This window comes from Rousettus aegyptiacus, unplaced genomic scaffold (assembly GCF_014176215.1).
Source record: "Rousettus aegyptiacus isolate mRouAeg1 unplaced genomic scaffold, mRouAeg1.p scaffold_m13_p_15, whole genome shotgun sequence".
NCBI lineage: Eukaryota > Metazoa > Chordata > Mammalia > Chiroptera > Pteropodidae > Rousettus > Rousettus aegyptiacus.
Window position 1 is genome coordinate 54029146 of NW_023416290.1, and position 25966 is coordinate 54055111.

A 25966-nucleotide genomic window follows, 5' to 3' on the forward strand; every position below is an offset into this window, starting at 1 on the left:
ATATTCCTTATTATAAATTCCTTATAGCCAATTGATTCTCATTCATGCTTTCAACGGTTTTACTGAATTCTTTTCTTTTTAGCTAAAGTATGGTTGCAACTAACAAATGAATGTTGGTTGATATTTTTCATTTACCTAAACGAACAAGACAAAAGTGAAATAACAAAAACATATGTCAGAGCTTGTTTCATTCACTGGTGATTTGAGTGCCTTCTTTTCTGAATTAAAAAGTCCTTTGCAAATCCTGGAGGCGATTTCCTCTTTTTTTTTTTTTTTTTTTTGCTACTCACATTGAATACCTATTGATATAACACAATTTTAACTTTTATCTGTATTACTAATACTATCTATCACTTTCGTAAGTCAATATAATGAACAAAACAATAAACCAAGCCTTGACTTGGATCATTTGCTGATTTGCATGATAAAAATACTCCCAGTTGGAAAATATCAAGCTACTAACATGACCTCACTGAACAGGAACCCGGGAAAAGATGGCAGCGTGCCATTTTATAATATTTCCACCACATAGATACAGTAGATATAAATAGCCTCAAGAACAGAGATAATAGTCAAATGGATTAAAGTAATTAGTAAATCATGACTTTTAAATATTTATTATTTTTAATTTCAATGTAACATGTTTACTTTGAAGTGTGTGTAGTTTAATTCTCAGTGATGGCTGCATTTAAAACCAACGCACAATCTTTCTGATAATAAAACTATCAGTTCTTAGGCTCAATTCTCACACACTCGGCTTACATCGACTTCTTATTTTACAGATGAGAAAGTGAGGCCCTGGGCAGAAGTGAGAATGGCCCAAAATTCAGTAACCCCACTGCTTTGGGTTTAGTCGGCAGAGCCAGGATTTGACTCTCACCGTTGCTTCTTACTCTCTGAGTGTTCCTGAGTACATTATTTGACTCTCCAAACCTCGGCTGCCTTAGTTTCATAGAAATCATAATTCCTAAATAATGAAGTTGTTAGAGGGAATAAAAGGTATTCTAAATCATACACTGCCACAATAGCTGGTATTTAAAGTAACAGTTTCTGTGAGAAGCTTAGTATAAGCAATAAAGGCCACTCCTGTCTCAATCCCACATGACGAGCCTTCAGACATCTGTAGGCAGTTCTTGCATTCCATGAATATAATCAGTACTAAACTGTACAGCCTGAGCTCTTTCAAAAACTCAATACTCAATTTGTGCAAGGCTTTGCGTTTTGTGTACCAAGTATTTTTTGTTTTAAATTAGAGCAGTTTTCCTCTTTTATCTGACCGTGTCCACTTAAAAGCCTCGTGAATGAGGATTGCATTTGGGGTTCGTGTTTGTTATACTGTCCACATCTAGGAATTAGATTCAAGTCTGAGTTCTGCATTCAAGGATGGCCTTGGTAAACCAGATTATGGCAAGAGGTGGCTCTTATGATGAGAGATCTGGAAACTACTGCAGTAGCAAAGAGAGGTGAAGGAAATGGGCTTATCTGTCCTGGATGAGAGAAGAATTGAGACCATTAGATGGAAAATCACATACAACATAGATTTCATTTGACTACTTGACCCTGGCTGTAATCCCAACTTGTCATTTATGTTCTCATTGTGCTTTTGTGAAAATATAATAAAATACTGAACAAAAGAACACATAAGTAAATAAATGCATGACCTACAAAAAACAGAAGCACCATTTGAATAAAATCATGCTGTTGACTATAATCTCTTGAACCTGACTTTCCTCATCAGTGATGATGGGATGACAGCAGCCTCCTCAATAGGTGTGGTGAAGATTAAATTGATGTAACAGGAGCACTTGGTACCTGGCAGTCACTAATAAATGTTGAAACAAACTCAAAGAGGAAAATAACTTCCCCAAGTTCAACTGATGCCAATATCCAGGTTTGAGAGCCTCCCTTCAGCGTTCCCCTCACTATATCAAGCTGCCTTTATAAAAATGAAATATTCATTTACGACCAGTATCTATTTTTATCCATTTTCCTAAAACATGGAATCACAATGATCGCATTCATCTGAAAGCTATGGAAGAAAAATGTAACTTTAACTTGAGTCAGTCTATTTTTAATGCATTCAGAGATTACAAATTATCTCCTTTTCTCAGAGTCAACTAAAAAGTATTCGAACCTTATTTAGCAAATAGGAACAAGAAGGAACGCATGGTCCGTGGCAGAAACCCCACTTTCTTTCCCTTCATGGCGAACCCTTCTCCCTGCATTCCTGACACTGAGAGATGAGTTTGCACTTGACAAATGGCCGCCTGGCAGAGAGGCCCTTCGTCACAACTCAACCCCACCCAGAAGAAGAATGCACCCTCAAGAACGGGGCCTGGCGAAAAGTGCGTGGAAACAGGCTGGCCTGAAGCGGGGTCCTTCTGATTCCATTTATCAGTGGTGGCGGTGGTGTCTTTTGAAGTGGCTTCCTTCAGCCTCGCTGGGACCTCAGACAGCCACCAGCATAGGAAGAATTGCCACCCACAGCCTCCATGAGGCTGTTCGAGGAGGGGGCACCCCACAGCTGGAGCCGGGCCTTGCTGACACCAGGCTTGCCGGAGAAGAAGACAGAGAAACTCGCTGACTCATGCCTTTGGCTGATTTCAAATTATGAGAAATTTCCTGAACTAGAGACTGCACACATAATCTTTCCTTCTGGGATAAGAGAAGGCATGGGTCCTTGTTCTAAATAAGAGGGAAGAGAGAATCCACTGGTCCGAATGTTTTAGGGACATTCTATACGCCGCTCTGTTCCCTAGGAGGCCAAGTTCATATAAGCTGTAGCAGTGGGCTCACTGGCCATCCAGCGGCCAGTTGGCTTGGCCAGTGGGAGGCACTAGAAGAGATATAAAGGGCTGGAAAGGAACAAGGTTGAGTTACTTATTACTGCAGTCCTCCCTCTGTGAGGCCGCCATAGGTTGGTTGCGTTTCTTTTCCCATGCCAAGGCGCTATCAAACCGTTCTCTCTACAGACCAGCCTCCTCCTTCTGTATTATCCACTGAAGTCTTAGTAAGACTGTCAATCAGAGGGGCATGGGTGGCCACATGATGTGACCTAGGCCAATCTGATTTTTTCCCTAGGAATTTGACTCTTAAACCAAGTGATACAGAAATGGAGAAAGATTAGAACTGATTGGTGCCTGTCTTAGAGCACTGGGCGAGGGGGGAAGGCGGGGCGGGGGAGGCTCTGTGGCCTCTCACAGATTCCCAGAGCCACGCTGGTTCGAATTCTTCAGGTCCCAGTTTGTCAGTGTTTCCTTAAATTTTGCGATCCACCCACACCCATTAAAGAAGCAGCTGTAACTGAAGGAATTGAAGCTCAGAGTTTGAAGTAACTTGTTCAAGGCCACACAACTAGTGAGTAGAAAATGGGGGCGTCTCTCTTTTCCCATCGACATTCGACAGATTGCTGGCCCCTGCTGCTCACATCCCTCTCCCTATTCCGGTTTCTGGAATTCACTGCTGTGCCTGCCGTTGGCCCCCAAAGCCACCAGATGGCTTTGTTTGGGAAATGAGCCTGCACAGGAGGAGGAAGGACGCGGCCAGCGGAGAGCCCCTTCCATTCCCCGTCCACCTCTCCGTCTGTCCCCAGAGAGGGTCTCATCGGCATTAGCAGTGTCACTGGAATCTGCTTTATTCCTGAGAGAGGACTTCTGGAAATATCTCTTTGGCAAGTCTCTGAACTACCCAAAGCATGTGTTGGTTCAATCCGGACGGCTCTGTCCGACCCTGGGAAGAGCACAGTCGAGGCGAGGAGGAGGGGAACACGTGAGAAGCGGGCGGGATGACCACTGGAACTTTGAGGAAAAAAGAAACATGCAAAGTAAGGCAAGCGAGCTCGTCACGTGTCCCAGGAACAAGCACGCCACCTCCTGCCAACACCTTGTGCCCAGCACCCTGAGCCGGAAACTTCTGTTCATTGAGCATTTGCTCTGGAGCAGGCCCAGAATGAGTAGGTTACAGCGGAACTTAAGCTAGCAACAGAGTGAAGAGATAGAAGCCTATATTTGAGAAATAAGGGGGAAAACTGCTCATGAAAATCAGGGGTGGCTTCCCAGAGGAGGCAGCAGCGGAGTTGCTAGGAGACACTCACTGAGAATTAGCCTTTCTTTTTGGCCTCTCATGTATGTGGTATTTTATAAGAATAAATTAATTTAACCTGGAAAGCTTGAGCCTAGCTCAGTCCGCATCTAATATTAGCCTTCTTTCCACTTCCTATAAACATTTGTCTCTGTGGGGCTGGCCTGGAGGTATTCGAGTAGGATTACAGGAACCTTGGCAGTTATATTGTTTGGGGAGAAGGGATGAGATTGACAAGCTGTTGTTGAGAGCAGAGCCTCTTATCAGATCATTGACTATAAGCATATAGCTTGGCAGTTTTCACTGACCAACTCACCTTTAGATTGGCAAACATTTTCTGAACACCTCCTCTATGTCCCATGCTGGAAATACTGTGTTGAATGGCCCCATCAGACCATTCCTTGGCCTCAATGCACAAGCAAGCAGGGTAGTGAATCCTAAATCCACCGCCTTTGTCTGCCAGGCCCAGCTCCCACAGACCCTGGGGACGGTCCCTGCTCCACCTGTTAGCAAATCTCTCAGCATCCATCATGCACAACTAAGAAAAACCCTTGCCAGATCAGAGGGGATTAAGGCATATATGTTGGAGATATGGCAAAGCCACAAGAGGCTCTAAGTATTTGAAGATCATTCAGAGAGGGTGATGTGATAAAGAACAAGTGTCAGACTCGATTTTTAAAAAGAGAGAAAATGCAAGAGTGGCTTTAGAGAGGTTTTCTTCATGGGAAAGTTTATGAGCAAGGATTTGGCAAGCAGGCACTGAAGCTTCCCTTCCCCACATCTGTTTTCTTCCCTCTGCCCTCTGTCAGCAGAGCCATTCGTGCAAAACTAAGAGCTGACTTAAGTGCCTACGGCCATCCCGTGAGACACCTAGCCCCAAGTTAAAAAGCCTGATAAGTAAATAGTAAAGAAACACACCAAGCAGTTTAGCCAAAGATGCTCATGCAATGGTGGGAATGTAGCACGGAGCTCAGAGAGCCAGCCTACCCTCTGCATCTCCTCGGCCTTCCTTCTATAGCCTGGGAAACTAACTTCAAGTGCCCATCACATGCAAAGCACATAGTTTCTTCACACTTCCATAAAAAAGTCTGTTGTTTCAGTTATACAAACTTGAGCGTCTACCTTTATTTTGACTGAACCATTTCTCAATTTAAAATTAACTGGCTGTTGTCTCTAAGGGTTTTATTTTATGAAATTGCAACCATTTATTCAGTCCCAGGAACTATGCCAGATTCTCTACTTGGCTTATTTAATTTAACTGCACAACAACCCTGAAAGGTAAGTATTAGAAATCTCTGTTACTGATAAGAAAATTAAGGTTCCCAGCGACTGTGGACATTGCCCCAAGCCAGGAATCTGAAGTGAAGCCATAATTCAATTCGAGTCCATTATTCAAAAACTGCTGCTTCTTCTTATAAAAACTTGCTCTGTCTCTCATCATATGTTAAGATAAAATTCATAATTTTACATGATATAAACTAAAAAAAGGAAAAAGCTTCTGTGTCCACCTTAGATCATACGTAGAGGATACAGTCAACAGTGTTAGCTTGTGTATATTTTCTTTAACAGCATTTTGCATTTTTAGTTATTTTAAGAATTATTCTATATTGAAATTGATAATATGTTCTCTATAGAGAGAACAGAAAATGCACGTTACTTAGAAAGAAAAGAAGATACAGGAAAAGAAAAGGAAAAAACAGAGCAAAAAAAAGAAAAGGAACAGTCATTTCAATGTAGGCAAGCTTACACCTACCCTTACATCACATGCATTTTTACTCTATAAGCTGAATTTCTGGATGAGAGGATATGGATGTTCTGAGGCTTTTTGATACATATCCTCAAACACCCTCTGGAAATATTGCAGTCATTTGTGCTTAGTCTTGACTTTTATCTCAGTGTTCACTTAATTTTCATTTGGATCACGAGGAAAAATGAACACTTTATCTATTTATTATCTTTATTCTTTGTCATTTATCTATTTACTCGATTTTCTATTGATATGCTCATTTTTCTTATTGAGTGATCTGGCATCACCACTGATGGCTGAGTTCGTAAATGAATGGCTGGCAGACCGTAACCCAGCCCTATTATGTGTTTTGCTTAGCTACTTATTTTAAATGAATAAATGATGGATGAATAATGTGCTAAAATGTAAATATTCAAGGATTTTCATAAAAATCTGAGTTTTCAATTTCTCCTATACAATCAAAGGACCAGGCAAAAACAGCCCATGTTTCTGCATGGCACATAGCAAGGATTTGCTATATATGGCTTGAAGCTACATGACTTGCAAGGGACATCACTTTCTTTAGCCATGTGCCTATTTCACTGAAGTTATCTGTCTAGATCCAGCTAGGATTTGTTTTTGAACCCTGATTTGGAGCATTGAGAAGAATGATACCTGATCCTTACATACTCTCCAACACCGTTTTATAGCTATATGCTAAATTATAGCTGTGCCAAAGTCAGTGGCTGAACTGTGGCTAATTCATGCAGCAAGTATTGAACAACCATCAGATGTGTTTACATTTCTACGTATGATGGTGTTTAGACTTTTACTTCCAAACAGAAATCAAATCCCTTCGGCAGGGTCTCTCTATCAATTGATGTGATTAATGCAGAAATGTTATGTGAACTACTTAGTCCCCTGAGGTGCGATTCAAATACTCCTGCAATGTGTAAAGAATACTCGTGCTTCCTAATGTTAATGAGAAAAGAAACCCTTAAGTGATTAACAAAAAGAATAATCTTTTAAATAAAATGCTGTGTCTTTATGCAAATGTGTAAAAATTATACCCAGAAACCGGAAGACCATCTAGATTCAAGGAAGATCTGATAGAGTTAAATGTTATCCTGAGACAAAGGACGACTTGTTAAATTAAGATATGGATATCACTGCATATTTTTGAAGCCATCGTTCTTTTAATGAAATATAATAAACTTTTAGGCAAAATTCACATGTAAAATTTTTTATATGTTTAGCCACCTGGCAAAATCTTATCATCTGTCAAAAGCCACATCAAGCAGCCTCTGCAAAGCATTGAAACCAAACTCCATCTCTCCTTGTAGCTCCCTACGACGGCCTCACTCTGTGGCTGTTTTATTTATTTTACTAAATAAGGATGATTAGTTACGTGCCAGTCTTTCAGTTAAGATTATGATCTATTTGATAATAGAGGGTTTAATATTGTTGAAAGAATGCGTAGATGAATAAACATTAAATAATTAAGTACTAGGCAAGCTTCGAGAGACAAACGTATAGCTGGGAAAACAGCAGTTATAGTGAGAACACTTAGGACTGAATTTTGGATCCGCCACCTATAGCTTTGAGACGTCGAACAAGGAATTTTACAAATGCACACTATATTTCCTAAATATTTGCCTAAGGGCTGTTGTGACCATCTGATGACATATCACCTATAAAAATAATGTGAAATCATTACAAGTACATAAAGATAGAAACAAAGGATTTTGAAGACAGTAAGAAGAAAGTTATTGAGGGCTTCCAATTAAAGAATGCAAAAGAAATCTAAGCAAATTCTTACCATTTATAATGAGAGAGGTGGAGAATAGATGTTGGGGTGAGAATAATTATGCTAAAACCCTTGTTTACCTATGTAAAGCAAGTGGTGACCCTAGGGCCTTAATATTCTGATGTGAAAATCGGGAATGATAATAAATAGGCTTTCAGGTGTCAGAGACTAAATGAAATAACCTATCTAAGAGCATCTGCTACAGCATCTGGCACATTCCTGTGGAGGGAAAGTTTCATTCTCCCCATATACGCCGAAAGCAGAGTGCTAGACTGGCAGTCCCCTTTAGCCTACGGGAAGATTTAACATTGCTTTCACATGGGACCCGTCCCCAGCAGTCTTCAAGGGAAGTTATTGCATCTGGCCCCAGAAGCCGAGCTGACATCTTGACAGAGCCTTAAGTGCAGGTCTCCCTGGGGTGTTATAACTGAGACAAGACAGGGCAGGTGGCAGTAATTGGCATCACATCCGCTCAGAGATTGGATATAATGTGGATTACCATGAAATTCTTTTTTTTTTTTTTTAAGAGAGACTTCTATGAATTTTACCCGATTCTAAAGCCTTTGATAATTATTTCCATCATCAATTACACAGCTGAAGTTTGAAAGGAAAGATGGTATTTTCTTAGGAATTACCCTATTGTTTCCGAAGAGAGTGGTGTGGGGTTAGTTGCTACCAGTTTGCCATCACTATGCTGTTGCTCAGACTTACAAATCAGTGCTTGGACCCATTAGGTACCATTCGACTTCACTGCATGATAACATTTTAGGCTCTCAACCAAACGTAGGCAGGTTGCATTATCAATAGAGTTGAGAATGATAAGAGCCCTCGTCAAATTGGCCTTGGCTCAGACATCCTCCAAGAGCAGGAAACAAACATTCAGATCTAGAAGCTACAATAGATTTGGTTGTTGTCAAGAATACATGAGAGATGAAGAATACATATTTAATGATAATCTTTAATAGATAAGCAGAAGCCTCTTTTCCTAAATTATTAATAGTAATGATAACAATTGTACTAGTAATAATGATGATGATGATAGGCTATTAACCATGAGCCAGTTCCTGTTTGAGGAACATCCTGTGCATAATGTCATTTAATGCTGATAACAGTCTGGTTTATTCACGTAAGTATCCAAACAGCTTTGTCTAAAGAGCCATAAAAACACTGTGAATTGGTTCTGGTAGGTACGAGTCTCGGAGAAGGTAAATGAGTGGAGGATGAGGCGGGGCAATCATCAGCGAGTCGGAGGCTGGTGTCTTGGTTCAGGTGAGGGCACAGGAAGGAGTGTGCTGTCACTTCCAGGCATGACAGTCAAGCAAAAAAGCCAGAGAGTAATCTTAGTTCCAGCAACAAATTTCAATTTACTTGTTCATAATAGCCAAGGTGTGATGGATGAATGGATAAAAAAGTTGTGATATGCAAACACACACACACACACAATGATATTATTCGACCACGAGAAAGAAGGAAATCCTGTGTTTTTGCAACAACATGGATGAACCCTGAAGGTATAATGTTAAGTGAAATAAGCCAGACGGGGGTTTGGGGGAACTGGGGAGAGGTTGGTAAAATGGTACAAACTCACAGTGGTGAGATGAATGAGGTCTAAGAACCTAATGTGCAACATGGCGACGATAGTTGATAAATCTGTTATATAATTAAAATTAGTGAACTAAGTAGAACTTATGTGTTCTCACCAGGGGGAGAAAAAGTGGAAGGGGGTAAGTATGTGAGGTTATGAGTGTGTTAATTAACTTGGTAGAGGGAATCTTTTCACAATGTTACATATATCAAATCAAGTCGTGCACTTTAAATCTATTACGATTTTATTTGTCAGTGATACCTCAATAAAGCTGTGGGGGGAAAGTGGAAACAAACATTGCTAGCCTGAGATAAACCATTCTGGGACTGCATCTCATGACTATCTGAATATCTTAGAGAAGTGATGAAGAATATGAAAAATTGCCAAAGCAGTCCCTCGATTTCACTACTTCATTTGGTTGATCAGTTGAACAACTGGAACTCAACTGGAAATTGAGCATCATTCTTCTTACAAAAGGAGATGCAAAGGGCTTGTGGCAGACTCCTCAAACCTTCTTCGGATATGTGTGGTAGATTTGTAACACAGGGGGTACACTACTGAGAAAAATGTTCTAGGGTCAAGTGATTTATGTCAGTAAAATTATAAAAATGTTGCTCTATCAGGCAAAATTTGTCTTCCGTTATAAATGTAGTTACATTTTGCATTATGAACAATGGGTCCACACAGTGTTGAGTCTTTGAGAATCTGAAAGATGGTTGTTACATGCCTTCCCAACTCCAACAGCTCCTCTCTTAACCAGATAAGATTTTCTAGCAATTATAACAAGTTATTCAGTTGTAGCAGGTTTGTGAAACTCTTCTATGCGCCCCAATCTGATTTACATCTCGGATCCCATGTCATGCTGCCACAGACCCCTTTCGTGCTCAGCCGTACTTCTTCAGTACTAACACTCATTTTAGTCAGTATTTTTTTTTTTCCTTGCGGAGGAGAGGGGCCCATCCTCAGGTAAAGAAGAGAAGTCAACTGCGGAGTGACTTACTTATAGGAATTCTTGCAGGAGAAATTGCCTTTAATTTTGAGAAAGCAGAGAACCCACGTAAAGGTTAGTCCCGTGACCATATGTATGTCAGATTATGAGTGTGCACTGAGATCTAAAGCCAATCCGTCTTGGATTTAGACGTGAGTGGGCTCTGCCATTACTCACCTTTGATATTTTCTTCAAAGTATTTAACCTGTCTCTCCCTCAGTGTCCTCCTGCAGACTACTGAAATAAAACTATGTCCAACCTGGGCCTATGACGGCTGCCTAAACTAAATAGTACATATGTACAGTGCTTGGCATGAAATGAGAGCTTAATAAATGCTTTTGATTTATTTTATTATTTTTTAATACCATGAAACCTAGGCTCAAGGGAAATTTGTATCATACATAGTATGCTCTGTAGATTATAATATAGAATGCCATGGTTACTTATAAAAAGTATCACAACATCTTCAAGACAGTAAAAGCCACCAATACAGTTATCCAAAAGCTAATGAAACAAGTACTTCCATAAAATTAACAGCACATGCCAGAGCTGTTTGTGCACTTCACATAGACTTATTCTTTTAATAAACAAAGTATCCCTATAAGTAGGAATCACCTTTAGCATTTCTAATTTATAGGTCAGAGGAACTGAGGCAAAGAGAGTTTAACTTACCCAGGATCACCCAGCCAGAAAGCAGCAGACCCAAGATTTAAACTCTGGGAGTTTGACTTTAGAATCTGTGCCCTAAACCACTAAACTATCTCACCCTTTACACAGAAGAAGGAATTTGTACATATATCATCATCTCACTTCACAATAACCGTGGGAAATAAGTCACTTCAGAAATTCTCTGGCACTCTTGCCTCTGGACTCCAGGTTGATTTGTTCTCTCGGACTCTGAGCCTCAGCAATGCCTGTGGCTCATAGCATTAGGTTTTGCTGCCTGAAGAGTGAACTTCGTGGTTGATTCACTTTTTAGACAATATAACACACGGCCATCTCAGGAACAATAGTTTCTATTGGATCTGTGTAGGCGACAGCCTGGGGTTTTAATCAAGCCTCTTCTGGTGGTAAGGAAAAAAAAAAAAAAAAAACCTACACAAAGGAACTTAAGCAGGAAAATAGGAAAGGTGAAATTTATCAAAAGGAGACAAGGACATTCCAGGGAACCCAAGGAAAGGAAGGACAAAAGATTTTAAAACGTGAGTATAAAAACCTGTCAAAAACATTAAGTCTCAAGTCCCAAACTTCCCTCCCTCTGTGACATGCCCCACCCCACGTTTTTTGTTTGCTGTCTCCTGAATCCTTTTCTTTCTACAAACTTGTCTCCCCTTTTCTGGATGTGTGGCAAAAGATAGTCACCTTATACCTCCAAAGTTCACATACCTCTCATGTGTGACCAGCAGAATCTGACTAACATCTTTGAATTCCAATTTTAAACCCTGAATTGGGAGAACATGATTGACCCTTTTGGGTCATGTGCCAACTCTTGGTTCTAAAAGCCACAGAAGAGGGCAGTACTGGGGAAATAGGGTCACATTGTAAAATTGTGGTGGCCAAGGCCCACACCTGTTAGATGTTGTCAATTATAAATTTAAAAAAAGAAAGAAAGAAAAAGAAAAAGAAAAAAGAAAAGCGGAATGGCTTATTGGCTGAGCAGAAACCTCAGAAAAAAATTCACTATGTTTAAGGGCCTGCCTGACTCATATCTCCCTGCATTAAAGAATTGAACATTTCTTAACGCCATCATTCTCTTTGTCATTAAGGTCCCAATGCCTATTTTCTTCCCTGGGATTCTTGCAAATAGCTCTTTATCATAGTAATGAAGAAACTTCTCTGACATAAAATTCTCTATTAGAACATAGTGCAGCATGATTACATGATTACAGCTCAGTACAGGTAGTATAACCTACGTATGCTGTAACAGATGGAGAACATTTTCAAAACTATGAATTGTTTTTCAAGATGTCAAGAAGGAAGTTTAAAATGTTCTATTTTAAAATTCAAATCTTTTTCAAATGCACATTTACTTATCGCATGAAATCTTTGTCACTCTCAGAAAAATCCTGTAGAGCCTAGCTTCAATTCAGAACACTTTTTGCTCAGCAAAAGGTCTCTGCTAGCAGAAATACTACTGAGAGCAGGCAGTAATTTTTTCTGTGGCTCAAAGTTGGTGACTCTTGGCCAGGTGATTTTAAAAATCATTAATTATATTCAAAAAGTTCATATTTAAACATATATTTTTCTTAAAACAATATCAGTCTTATTTTTTAAACTTTGAAGAATAATCTAAAGATGGATGTAAAACTTGGGTTGGTGAGCTTAACATATCCACATATTACCAATCCAAGATCATCTTTTTCTTATTCTTAGATATTAAGCTAGTGGTTTAATCTCTCTGAGCTTCATTTTTCCCAGTTTTAAATAAGCATAACTATGGTTTTCTCTTAGCACTGTTGCAAACATTTCATAAGGTAACATGTGGAAGATTCTTAGCAAAGTCCTTGCACTATGACATGCTCGATTAACGTTTGTTCTCTTCTCTATCTATCCAACCAATTCTCTTTCTGGCACAGTGCCCATTCTTTTTTACACAGGTCCCTATCCATCCTCTACCTCTACTGACTCAAAGGCCACTGAGTTACTGTCTCATAACTATGTCTATGTGACACCCAGAATAAAAATTCTTGATGTGTGTTATGGATATGTTAACTTAAATTTATTTGATTATTAGTAAGTCCTCTCAATTTTTTATAGATTCATTTACTATTTTCATTTTCTTTTTATAATTACTAGTTCATGCATCTTATCTATTATAATTTTGGTTGATTATCTCCTTTTAATTAATTTATGAGATTTATGAGATCTTTATGTGGATATTAATTATATTGCAAATTGTTTTATTAGTTTGTTTGATTCATTTATTTTACTGTTTACCAAATAGTATTTTTAAAACTTTACTCATTTAAAACTAAAAAAAAAAAAGAAACAAACAACTTAAGATGCTCAAAACAAGATATCTGGTCTTAAATTTTTTTTAAAATGTTCTATTCACTTTTTCTTTAGAAAATGTTATAGCTAAACAACTATCACAGATTATTATATGGTAGCTTAGAACAGAAGAAGTTATTGGACGAAAAACAAGTCAACGAATTTGGGTTGACGATTCAACCCACAGGAGGTACAGAAGCTGAGAATCTGTCCCAAAATATAAATCTAGACTTAACGATGAACAGGACTGAAAGTTCAAAATTCTGAATATGAGACCATTTAACACCCTGCTCTTCCCAAGATGTTGCCCACGGTCTTTTAAATGAAGAAACGGGTCCCAGATGTGAAGAAGCAGGAATCTTTACGTGGACTGAGGCAAACTGTGAAGGCTCAATCAGAGCAGGGACAGACGCCGGAAGAAAGAGATTCACGGCCCTGAGATGTTAGCCTAGACACTTTTAATTCCCCTTATCCAGAGGACGAACTGGCCTTGGTTTCATTACCTTCTTGCTGAACAGTGTGCCCAAGGTAAATGAGCGGAAATGCAGGCAGTGAGAATCCGCGTAGCCACACCAGAACCCACCACTCACCAGGATGAAAGTACCACCTCACGCCCTGGGCCGATGACACGTGACAGGCATCTTACATGCCTTATCTCATTGACTTCTCACAATAACACTTTTTGATGGAAACCATTATCCCCAAATTCACAAATGAGGAAACGGAGACTCAGCAAGATGAACCGTTGTCCTCGGTGCTGAACAGCTAACAAAGCGTTTGGGTAGAAGTGGAACCCAGGTGTGAACTCTCAAATACAAGCTTTCGTTCGTGGCATCAGAAAACTGTTTGTGGCCAAAGTCTCGAAAAATGCCAAATTCTTTCTGAGTCAAAATATACCTCCTGTAGTCTGGTGGTGAGTATCATCTCTGCATTCTAAATTTCATGGCTTTCTTTCACTTGGATTATCTGAGCGTATTTTCAGCCAGGATAGTCATCTCTTAGATTGTTGTGGGAAGTCCCAGGGCTGGCTAAAATAGGCTACAGTCCTTCGAGCTGAGCTAAAAATAAGAACCGAGCTCCTCAAGGGACTTGTCTCCTACTGTAACCATTATTTCATTAGTGGAAAACATCGTATTGCCCTTTCTCTGACCTCCTTTGCAAAGAAGGAAATGCTTCTCTACATCAAGGCTCCTAAGTCTAAAAAAGAGCTAATTAGGTCTTATGGTCCAAACCACTGCATGGAGGCAAATGGTATGTCTTCTTCAGGAAAGATAATTCCATCATTAGCTATTGTATGCAAATCACTTTCAGATACTGGGAACTAATCCAAGAAGCAAAAGGGAAATATCAAGGGGCATAAGCTGGTGGTAGGCATCATGGTTTAGACACCAATTTAAAGAAACATAGATAACTAAATTGAGCGTTCAAGTTAGGAAAAGTAGAGACACTTATAGTAATTCAAAAGGTGACAAGAATCTAAACTGAAGCCTACTGCTTACTGGTAGGAATAAAGAAGAGGGATATATTCAAAGATATAAATGTGATTTAATTATATGAATAGAGATAAATAAACCAATAGCATAATAACAAAAATAACAATAGCTAACACTGATTGAATGCCTACCATGTTCCAGATCATAACTCAATATTAAGCATGATAACATTTTAGGTTCTCAACCAAACCTAGGTAGGTTGCATTATCTTCTTTATAGTAATAAGAAGAGAGTGTATAAAAATTAATTGTTTGCCAAGGTCTCACGGCTAGCATAAACAAAACCAGAATTTGACTCCAGATCTGTCTGATTTCAGTACCATTGCTTTGTATTAGACTGGGATCAATGGTGAGAATTTCTTATCCCATAAGAATCCCTATGCCTTACTGGCCTCTGCCCGCAATTAAAATGTGAGTGTTACAAGTTTGCAGAAGCTGAAAATAATACATCTTCTCAAGCGTTATAAGAGGTAACATTTGTGAAATTTGTTTTACAGTCTCTACCTACCTTAAATATTATCTACTGAAAAAAATAAAATAAAATAACAACGTCAAGTTTATCCCAGGAATTCAGTTAGTGATTTACACAAATTATTTCACGGAATACTCGTAACAGCCTTGTGACACAGGTAGTGTTACCCACACTTTATAGAAAAGGGAACCATGTCTGAGGGAGAGTATCTTGCTCAGGTTTATACAGCTCATAAGAACTTGACTTTAAATCCCAAATGTTCTAAGCCCAAAGTTCATCTATAGTCTGCTAATAATTGATGGGTGACAAAAAGAAGTGACTGGCACAATACCTCCAAAATATTCAGTGAATGAATAAATATAAGCAAATGTTTTAACAAAAGACGTACACTGAGCAAAAGCTCAGGAAGCTGATAATTCTGCGGAGGCACAGAGGTTTGACGGCATGCATCCCACAGTTTTTATGAGATCGGAAGTTCAAACGTGTGTTGGAATTTATCAATCGAAGAACAGTTCTGGTCAACAAATGTATATGAGGAATTTATCACATACCAGATTAGATAATAGAGCTATAATAAGGCTCTAAGCATATCAGAGGCTAGCTTGTCTAATCATTTTTTGAACTTAATTTGCACAGAGAAAATGTAGACAGTAAGCCTGTAATATAAAGGCAAATCCTGTTTCCCCTTAAAAAACATTAAAGGATGATGCATAAGAACGGAGTGAGTCTCGTTCCGGAGATATTTCTGCAGGTAGTGCTTTTGTCTAATCCCCTGGGAGTGGAGGAGGTCCTGTTAGAATCAGAGAAGCTAGACTGAATAGATGCATTGTGGAGAGGAGAGAAAAACTGCTCGCCAAGTTTTTTTTTTTTTTTTTTTTTTTTTTTTATCACAGGGCTCATCAAAGAGTCAGAAGGAACTAAAGACCTCATTTCAGTAATCATCATTGCCTCTCACAGATGAGGAGCTGGGACCCAGGGGGATGACAAGGTATTCCCAGTCAGCGTTAGAAATCCAAGACAGGAAGGCTGGTCTCCCATCTTGTCTTCCAGTGAGCCATCCCATCAGTCACTCCCTTCAAGTCCTGCCCCCTCTCATCCCATTTTTCTCAGAGACGTGTGTGCTGAAGGGAGGTGAGGGAAAGGAGTCCTCGGCAGGACTTTGGCAGTTGTGGGAAAGCGAACAAGGTAAGTTCACTTCCGGGCTTCTGCTTGCCTGCTTACGGGCCTGTTAGACACTCCTCGTAAGAAATATTTACGCAAACAGAAAGAAAAATGAGTCACTTGTAATGTCGCTGTTCTGTGATGCTGTTATCAGTTTACCTAAACTTTCCTTCTGGTCTTTCTTTTCATGGAGTCTAATATTGATATACAATTGTTATTCCCTACGTTTTTTTCTTAACAGTTTATCACAGACAATTTCCCACATCATCAAAAATATTCCCGAGTACAAACTTTAGCGGCAACACGATATTTCATGACAAATATGCACCATAGTTTTCCTCTCCAATAATGTTGGATTTCTGAGTTATTTTTGCTAATGTGTGTAACAAATTAATGTCTAAATCTCAGTCAGCATTTCCAAATATTGCCTAACGCTTGCCTCCTGGAAGTGAGGTTTTTATGTCACACAGTAGGTATGACAGCTCTCGGTAACTTTTTAGGAAGGGCTTACAAATTTATACTTTTTCTGAAAGTATCCATGAACAGAAACTTTCATTCCTTCTTTCCATTTTCTTCCTACTTTTCCCAACCCCACCTCTGGCAAAACAAGTTTCAAAGAAATTGGATAGCATGTATAAACCAACTGATACAATTGTGTAAAACATGAATAAACTCTCTGTTTAAATAAACATTTACTTTCCTACCTATGCAACAAAAATAACCAGGCAAATAATAATTGATTAAAGAGAAAAAAAATTATCTTTCTGGAAATATCCAAATGCCCTAGCTCTGAGCTGTTCAATGTGGGGCCGTTAACCATACGTGACTATTATGCACTTGAAATGCATCCAATCCAAACTGAGATATACTCTAAGTGTACAACACGCCAGATTTTGAAAACTCACTACAAAAAAACAAGAATTAAAGTATCTCAATATTTTATATGTCAAAATAATATCTTTGATTTATTGACCTCACTAAAAATATAATTAAAATTTATCTCATCTGTTTCTTTTTACTTTCTTCATGTGAAAATTCAAAATTATACACATGGCTCTCACTATATAACTATTAGATAGGGCTGCTCTAGCTAGCTCCCAGATTTACCCATGGATATATGCAGCTGATATTTAATTCTGTTTTGCTTTCATGGCTTTTATGAATTCAGAAAATTGGCAATTAGGAACCCACATCTCTTATTTTTTGTACGTTCCTCACCGCATTTGGTCTCTTTGATTTTATGTTAGTTTCATGCACACGGTACACTGGTCAGACATTTATATAGTCTGTGAGGTGATCCCCGCGACTTCTCTAGCGCCCATGTGGCTCTGCGCACGGCCAGTACAATCCCACTGACTGCACTCCCTATGCCGCACTCTGCATCCCCGTAGCTATTTTATAACCACCAATTTGTACTTCTTCACCCCTTTACCTTTTTTACCATAGGAGTTCGCTTATATATGGAATCTAAGGAACAAAAGGAACAAGCTAAACGCACAGTCCCTTTTGTCCTTTTTAATTTCCTTCTGATGCCTGTGCCAGCCCATACTCTTTATGCGAAACTGTTACCATGGAAATTCACCCAGTAAGTCGTTTCCGTTCTCTCCATTTGTTTAATTAGAAACCTTTGATTGTTTGCCTACAATGCAGTCACTGTGTTTTCTAGGCCTGGGAGTGCAACGAATGATTACTAAGACAAAATTCCTGTCCTCATGAAGCACATAGTCTAAATGAGAGAAACAGAGTTCGAAATAGTCACAGTCTAATGAGATAACTTCTGAAATAAAGGTAGGTTCAGAATGTTATGAAGGGACCAAAGAAAGGAGAGATGAATTATCTCCAGGTGTGGAATGGCATGAGGGAGTTAGCAGGTGTCACCCAGGTGACGGTTGATCAGGACCTTGAAGAGAAGCCCAGAAGTCGGAGCTTACAGAAGCAGAGAGAAGGCCTCGGGATAAGCATCCACGCGTGAAGGAGCCTGGCTGAGAATTCACTGCTAAAGAATGACAAGGTCGAGGGCAAGGAGGTAACAGTCACCGATACTGGGACCATGTTGTGACATATGCCCCGCTACGCTGTTTAGTCTATGTGTCCCGTATGGAGGGTGGGAAAGTCTTTAGGATGTTAACTAAGGGACTTATATATTCAGACATGAGGGTTAGAGAAATCCTCCTGCAGCATTAACGGGACGGTAGAAATGCAGGTAGCGGGATAGAAGACCAGATGTTAATAGCCTGGCCTGGAAGGTTTCTAAAACGCCTTCTCATTCTCCGGGAGTCAGCTGAAACGTCACTCCTGGGAAACCTTTCCCAAACGGCTGAATTAGAACCGGCGACCCGCACATCCACAGTCTGTTTTCTGTAGCTCCTTAGTGAGGAGTGTCCCACTGAGGACCTCTGTGTATTGCCCCCCGGTCTCTCAGTTCCTCCCGAGATTGGTGTCTAACAGAACGCTTGGCTTGTCACTTCCTCTGAGAGGACTTCTCTGACCGCCTTTTCATTTTTATTCTTGATTACTGTACCTTTTTAGTTTCTCCAAAGCACTTATCACAATATTTAATTTTATAGTCATATGTTTATATGTATACTGTCTGTTTTCTCCATAGTTCTATAAAATTTTCATGAGATGAAGATTCCAGTTACATTCACCAATACATGCACAGTTTTCACGCTTAACAGGCACTCAATAAATATGTGTCGAATGAATAAAAGAACACATAAACTATTGTTGCTTAATAAATGTGTATTGAAAGAACGAATTGGTTTACGAATACATAAATGAATGGCTTACTCCAAAAATTAATGTTGACAGATGGATTTTATTCCATTAGGAAAAAACTCTCCAGCAGCTAATTCCATAATCCATGCTGAGTAACAATTCCACACTAGGAGGACACGTATTTGGTGGTGTTGGCAGAAATCTCCAAGTGACTCATTCCACCAGGTGTGTCAGAATTAGAGAGCATGGTCACTGCACACTGCAGGTGACAACACAGGCTTCTGCTGCTCGTGGCCCCCAGGAGACAGGCGCGTGGGCGCACTGCCCTAACCTGGGAGGCAGAGAGGTGAGGCGGCATGAGCTTGCGGGGGACACACTGTGCCCCCAGTGTTGTGAGCAGGGAAAGCCAGCTCCTGAGCCGATTCCGGAGGGGAGAGTAGGAGTTATTTGGGCGAGGCAACTGGAGTGGGCGTGGCAGGCAGGCAGAGGTAAGAGTGTAGGCAGCTAGGAGGAACAGCGAAAATAGCCTAACGGCTTCCCAGGCTCGTTCAAAAGGAAACTTCGGCCTGTTGGCCTATTCTTCCCCTTTGCCGTTTCTCCTCCCTCGACAATTTGTAGCTTCTCCTTTTTGTTCTAAAGGAGTTTTTGCTTCCTCTTGTCCTCAGTGTCTCTTGATATATCTATTTTTCCCAGGGAGCCTGGTGAAGGGCACAGAGCAATGACAGGTAGCTCCTGTCATCAGGTTCCCTCATTTCTAGAGGCAAGTAAAAGAATCGGCGTTGGAGTTGAGGCTAGGAAGGCCAGTAGGGACAGTGCAGAACCAGGAGCCTGCCCCGCCTTCGACTGTGCACATTCCTGAAGACTGCGGGGGGCCCCCGGAACCACGAGCACAGAACCGCCAGTGGCTTTTCCTCGCTTGCCCCTCGACCTGAAACAAATCCCACCGCCTACACAGTTTGGTAACCAATCTCATTTCTGTTTTTCCAAAGGCGGCACTACACTCCAGCTTTGAAACGGAACTCCAGCCCTTGCTCTCTCAAGAGGCCAAAGTGAAGGAAAAAATCAAGCCATACCTAGCCGCTCACAGTACGTGCCTTCTAAGAGCAGTGATTACCCTCTCCGCCATGCAGTCAGCTTTCAGTGAGAACCTCGCAAGTGCTGAGACCATGCTGGGTTCAAGCTTCCATGCTAGTGAAGGAAACCGTCCAATATTACAATGCGCCAAGGCTCCGAATTGAGTTTCCCCTCACACAGAAAAAGATACGGTAATTAATTAAATGACTGTCTTGACAGGTGCTTCCATATTTCTCTGATTTTTAAAACAACAACATACAAAGCAGATACTACTGTCCTGTATGTAAACTGAGAGTCAGTGGCATCAAGGCAGTTTCCCAGTGCCATGCAGCCTGTTAGTGACCCAGGTCTGTCTGCCACAAGGTGGTAGTTCTCTAAACTGTAGAGTTTCTGAGCTGCATTCCTTGTGATTCTTGGGTCTCGATCGACTCTGGGCTATTTGAATATCTAGTCAGTCAAAGAACACTTGGTGCATTATGCTTCTATGCCAGGTAGCAGGGCAGGAGCTGAGACATCAAAGAATTAATAACTCATCAGTGCGCACAAGACTGACACGTAAACCAGTAAGTGTGATAAACAAGGGCCATGAGGAGCTGCGTGCTGCAGCGCACAGAGGAGCAGCGACTGTGCCCGCACATGCCAAGGAAAACCTCATGGTAGGAGGATCAGAGCACTCGGGTCTTCCAGGATGGTAGATTAGTTTCCGATGGTCGCTGTGACAAATTACCCCAAACTTTGTGGCATAAAACAGCTCGGATTTATTCTTGGACAGTTCTAGATGTCTGAAGTCTAAAATTGGGGTATCAGCAGGGTGACGTTCCTCTTGAAAGCTCCAGGGGACCATTCATTTCCTTGCCATGTTGAGCTTTTAGAGGCGGCCTGCATTCCTTGGCTCTGGTTCCTTCTTCCCTTTTAAAACCCAGCAGCATAGTGTCTACCGGTCTCTCTCTCTGAGACTATGACCCCTGATTCCAAGGTCACATTTCTTTCTTTAACGCTGACCTGCTCACCTTCTCTGTGATGAATTGGACTCCCCTGGATCACCCAGGATGCTCTCGCCATCTCAACATCCTCAACTAAATCAGATAAGTCTCTTTTGCCATGTTAAGTAACATCTAAGATGATATGGACATCTTTAGGGACCATCATTCAACCTACCACACATGGGTAGAAATGCATTTTTCAGAGGAAGTCTGATGCGGTGGCTGTAACAATGGCATCAGAACTAGACCGCCTGGGCTGGAAACCCGGGACTGAGATCATCGGATGAGTTAAGGTATGACAGTGTCTGGCATGTAGTGACCGCTGTCGGAACGTTAGCTCCCATTGTTAACCAAGGAAGATAGGGTACTACGGATGGTGCCGTTCAGGCAACGGTACAAAGTTAAGACACTGCAGGACATATGTAGGTAAGAGAAAGTCATTTTATGTGACCGAAACAATGTGTTTATTGGTGACAAAGGAGAATGAAAATAAGTGGGTTTGGGCAGATTGAACAAGGCCTTCAGCTGGTTGCTGCCCATAGACTATGAAATAGTCAATAAACCAATAGAAAATACTGTATTTGCCTTTAATTGCCCCAAATTATGCTGAATTCTGTAGGAAAGATGGTAGAATTATTAGGTACTGTTCTTATGTGCTTATAGAGGACAAATTGGCCAAATTGTCTGATGTTAGCAGCTAACTCAAGGCTGAGAGTATAATTAAAGGATTGCCACAGGCATGAATGAAACAAAGACAGATCCTAGAACACCATCACAATACGAGTTACAAAAATCAGCCATGAAACACCTGAGCCAGTCTTTCTCTAGTCCTAGAATCACAGACTATTACAAACAAAAGACACATTAGGAGAGAAACACTCAATTCCATTTTTTCACTTCATAGAGGATAGAATTAAGATAAAGGGAAAAGCTTGCCCAAGAGCTCAAAAATTCTAAGGGCCCAGATGGGATCAAAATGAAGATGTCTTAACCACTATCAGGCAAAGTGTATAAATAGAGAAAAAAATAAATGAAACCAAAGTCTTTAAGTTATTAAGCATCATTCTGTGTTGGATACTCTGTGCTAGTTGTAATGCCATCATCGTTACTTAAATATTTAATACTTTCAAGGACCACAAAAAATAAGAACTGTATTCTTATATATGAATATGTAAATACTATATTCATTGAATGAAGACTGTTTACCACACCCCAATGTTAGGCTCACTATGTTTCAATGTATGTCAGGAATAGCAACTGAGGTTTAGCATGCATAAGAGCAAATGTGTACCACTCCCAGACAAAGACCCGAAGTCTCTGCGGCACTCCACTAAGCATCCAAACCTGGTTCCTAAAATGACAGCAGAAAGGAGAGACTAACCCTTCAAGGGCGGGGTGGGGATGAGAGGAGCTAGCTCTGCCACCAGTCAGCTGTGGGACACTAAGCTATACATTATTCCACTCAGGACTCGGTGCTCTCCCCACTCTGTGGCTTAGGAACTGGGCTCTCAATAGGGCTGCATCTTTGGCAAAAATATAAAATAAAACAAGCATGACAACCCACATGGCGCACTCGGTTAAATTTAAATTCCAGATAAACAACAAATGATTTCTTAGTATTTGCGCGTGTCCTGCAATATTGGTGACATATGCATTCTAAAATGTTTTTTTCATTACTTATCTGAAATTTAAATCTGAGAGTCCTGTGTTTTATGTGGCAACCTAGTTCTGGCATTGACCTTCAGTTTCGACCATGATTCTGGGACTTATTTGCTGTGCGACATTGTGCAAATCATTAAACTCTCAGTGCCTCTCTAAAATACACACACACACACACACACACACACACGCGCACACACACACATGTACATATACCATATGCAATACATGTGAATATTAATAGCATCTCCTTCAAAAACCTGTCGCGAGAATGAGAAGATATTTACAACAGGCTTAGGACAGTGCCTGAGTCATGACAAGCCCTCAAAAATTATTCTCGATGTTAATGTTCTTGCTATAATTAGGTGAAACAAGATGATTTTGAGAGGATTTTAAACTTTGTATTTCTCCCAATAATCTCTCTGAGCAGCACTAGTTTTGAGTCTCAAAGACATAACGTCTATAAATAACATCTGAGCGTGACAAATATAGGGCAGAAATAATTTAGCATGTGACTGCCAAACTGGCCCTTTCGGTTAAGAATATGTTCAAATAACAAGGTGAAAAATATAAGAAACAGCATTATCCAATGAAAAGGTCTCACGATGACAGGAAAAAGATTGGCCAAATGGCATGTTGGCCTCTTTCCCTTGGCCGTGTACAGTAGACGTGAAAGCAAGGCCAGTATTTCTGAGTGAAGTAATTAGGTGAGCCTCACTCCCAAAGGATTAATTCAGCTCCCAACAGATTATGGCAGCCACCTTTCATCTCCACACACAGACTCCATCAGCACACGGATTTCAATTAGAGAAGTGAAGCTCTATTGACTTATGCTAGACGCAAGGAGACATAGCAGACAGATAACAAACTGGATTACAGCATTAATCTTATGGCCTGGCATCGGAAAGATTTTTAAATGCATTACCTCTCTCCCATGGCAATAAGCAAGGTTTTTTACCCTCCTATTGCAAGTTTAATCTTCATACGAGGTGATGGCTTAATACGTAAATTGAGAGCAAAGCCCAGTCCTCATTTCTTGAGGGGTAGAACTTTCTGGCTGGGCTTTGACAGGAGCTGCGTCTACCAGAGACAGCACCTCCCAATGCTGGTCCTGACCAAGCCTCTTGACAAGAAGGAAACCTCAAGCACATTGCCCAGATGTCCAACTGAAAACTCCAGTAAGACAGTTTGATGGCTTGATTACGTAGCCTCGGCGGAAACAGCCTATATTAACAACTCATGACATTAATGAATGGAGTGGAAAAGGGAATGTGTAGAAGAGAATGTCCGCTCTCAGTCCGGGCACTTCTGCTTTCAATCTACTCATCACCCCTTTTCCATTTTTGTTGTTTCAAGAGCATCGTGTGATCCACCACATGCTCTGCTTGGGCTGAATGGTCGGACCGCAGGCACCCTTCGCTGAATGATGAAGAAATCCATAGGACCCCGCACCTAGGATTTTCCTGAGGCTCCATGACCCAAATCCAAGGCACCAGGTAGGGTCTAAATGTCTGCCTAGGCCTAGATTACCACTATTCAGAGTCCAACCTCTTAGTTACCAGGGGAGAAGAAATAAGAACATCAAGTGGGTTTCAAAAGGCTCTAATCCCATCAAAGGACATGACCAAAACAGTGAAAAGGTAACCTATGAGGTAAGAGAAAATATTTGCAAATCATATATCTAATGAGGCGTTATTATCCAGAATATATAAGGAACTCTTAGAACTCAACAAAAAACCAACCCGAATTAAAAACAGACCAAAAAATCTTGAATATACAATGGCCTACTGGTATATTCAAAGATGTTCAACAGTATTAGTAATTAGAAAATTTCAAATCAAAACCATATGAGATATCACCTCACATCCATTAAATGACTACTATTAAGGAAAAAAAAAAGAGAGAGAAAGTAAAAAACGCTGGTGAGAATATGGAGAAACTGGAACCCTTGTACACTGTTAGTGGACATATAAAATGATGTAAATACTCTTTGAAGCAGAATGGTGGTTCCTCAAAAAATTAAATGTAAAATTGCCATATATCTATTGTTTCCACCGCTGGGTATATACCCTAAATAAATAAAAGCAGGGTCTCAAAGAGGTGTTTGCACACCCATGTTCTTAGCAGCATCATTCACAGTAGCCAAAAGGCGGAAACAACCCAAATGCCCATCAACAGATGAATCGATAAACAAAATGTGCTATATTCGTACAATTAAATAGTATTAAGGCCTTAAAAAGGAAGGACATACTGATGTATGCTAAAACATGAAATTTAAGGACATTGTGCTAAGTGATATAAGCCAGTTACAAAAAAAAAAAAAAAAAAGACAAATATTGTACTTATTTCCACTTATAGGAGGTACCTAGACTAGTCAAATTCACAAATAAGAAACAAGAATGGCGGATGCTGGGGGGTGGGGGAAGGAACAATGGGGAGTCGTTTCCCAGACACAGAGTTTCCGTTCTGCAAAATAAAGAGAGTTCTGGAGGTAAATGCACAGCAGTGTGAAGGTGCTTAGCACTGCTGAAGTACACACGGAAAAAGGTTACAGTGGTAAGTTCCATCATGTGTGTATTTTATCACAGTTAAATGCTTTTTAAAGGCTCTAACCCATGTACCCTCAGTGGGGATGCTACCACCACTAAGGGGACACAGATTGGTCTTGAGAGAGGTGAACAAAAATCTTATATTTTTATGTATAAGGTGTAGATAAACATGAAGTTTATAAATAAATATACGGTGTTATTCCAATTCTTTGGGGATGTCTAGAAGAAATAATTCTTTAAAAAGGCTCCTTCATGGGCCAGTGATGAAAAATGGTTGAGAAGCCCTGCCCAAAGCTATTACTTCTGTTAAGTACCCAACTCCAAAATACCTGCAAGAGATCTCCGCCTACCTCAGACACAGCTTGGCCACGATCAAAGTCAGAATCCTCCTTCACCACCTTCAACATTCAATGAGCACCAAGTCCATCAGGTGTGTGCCAGACCCACACTTGTGCTGAGGGAGAAACTGACTTTAAACAAGTAGGAAGTTGTTAGGTCAGTTCTCTGCAAAATCAAACTGTCAATGGTCCCCCGCACAGGTGAACTTTTACAAGCCAACTCAAGTGTCATCTCCGCAGAAAAGCCACATTGGTCCCTCCTTCCTCTTTGGTCTCAAGCCACTGGAGAGAGAGGTTCACTGAGTGTGGTACATGTTTTCAAATCATTGTTAGTTATATGTTT

At 40.4% G+C, this 25966-nt stretch overlaps 1 long non-coding RNA gene across 2 annotated transcripts in view; it reads right to left on the minus strand.

The window, feature by feature from the left end:
• Positions 1 to 25966, minus strand: part of LOC107501903 — a 570942-nt gene that overhangs the window by 327736 nt on the left and 217240 nt on the right. The window lies entirely within an intron of this gene.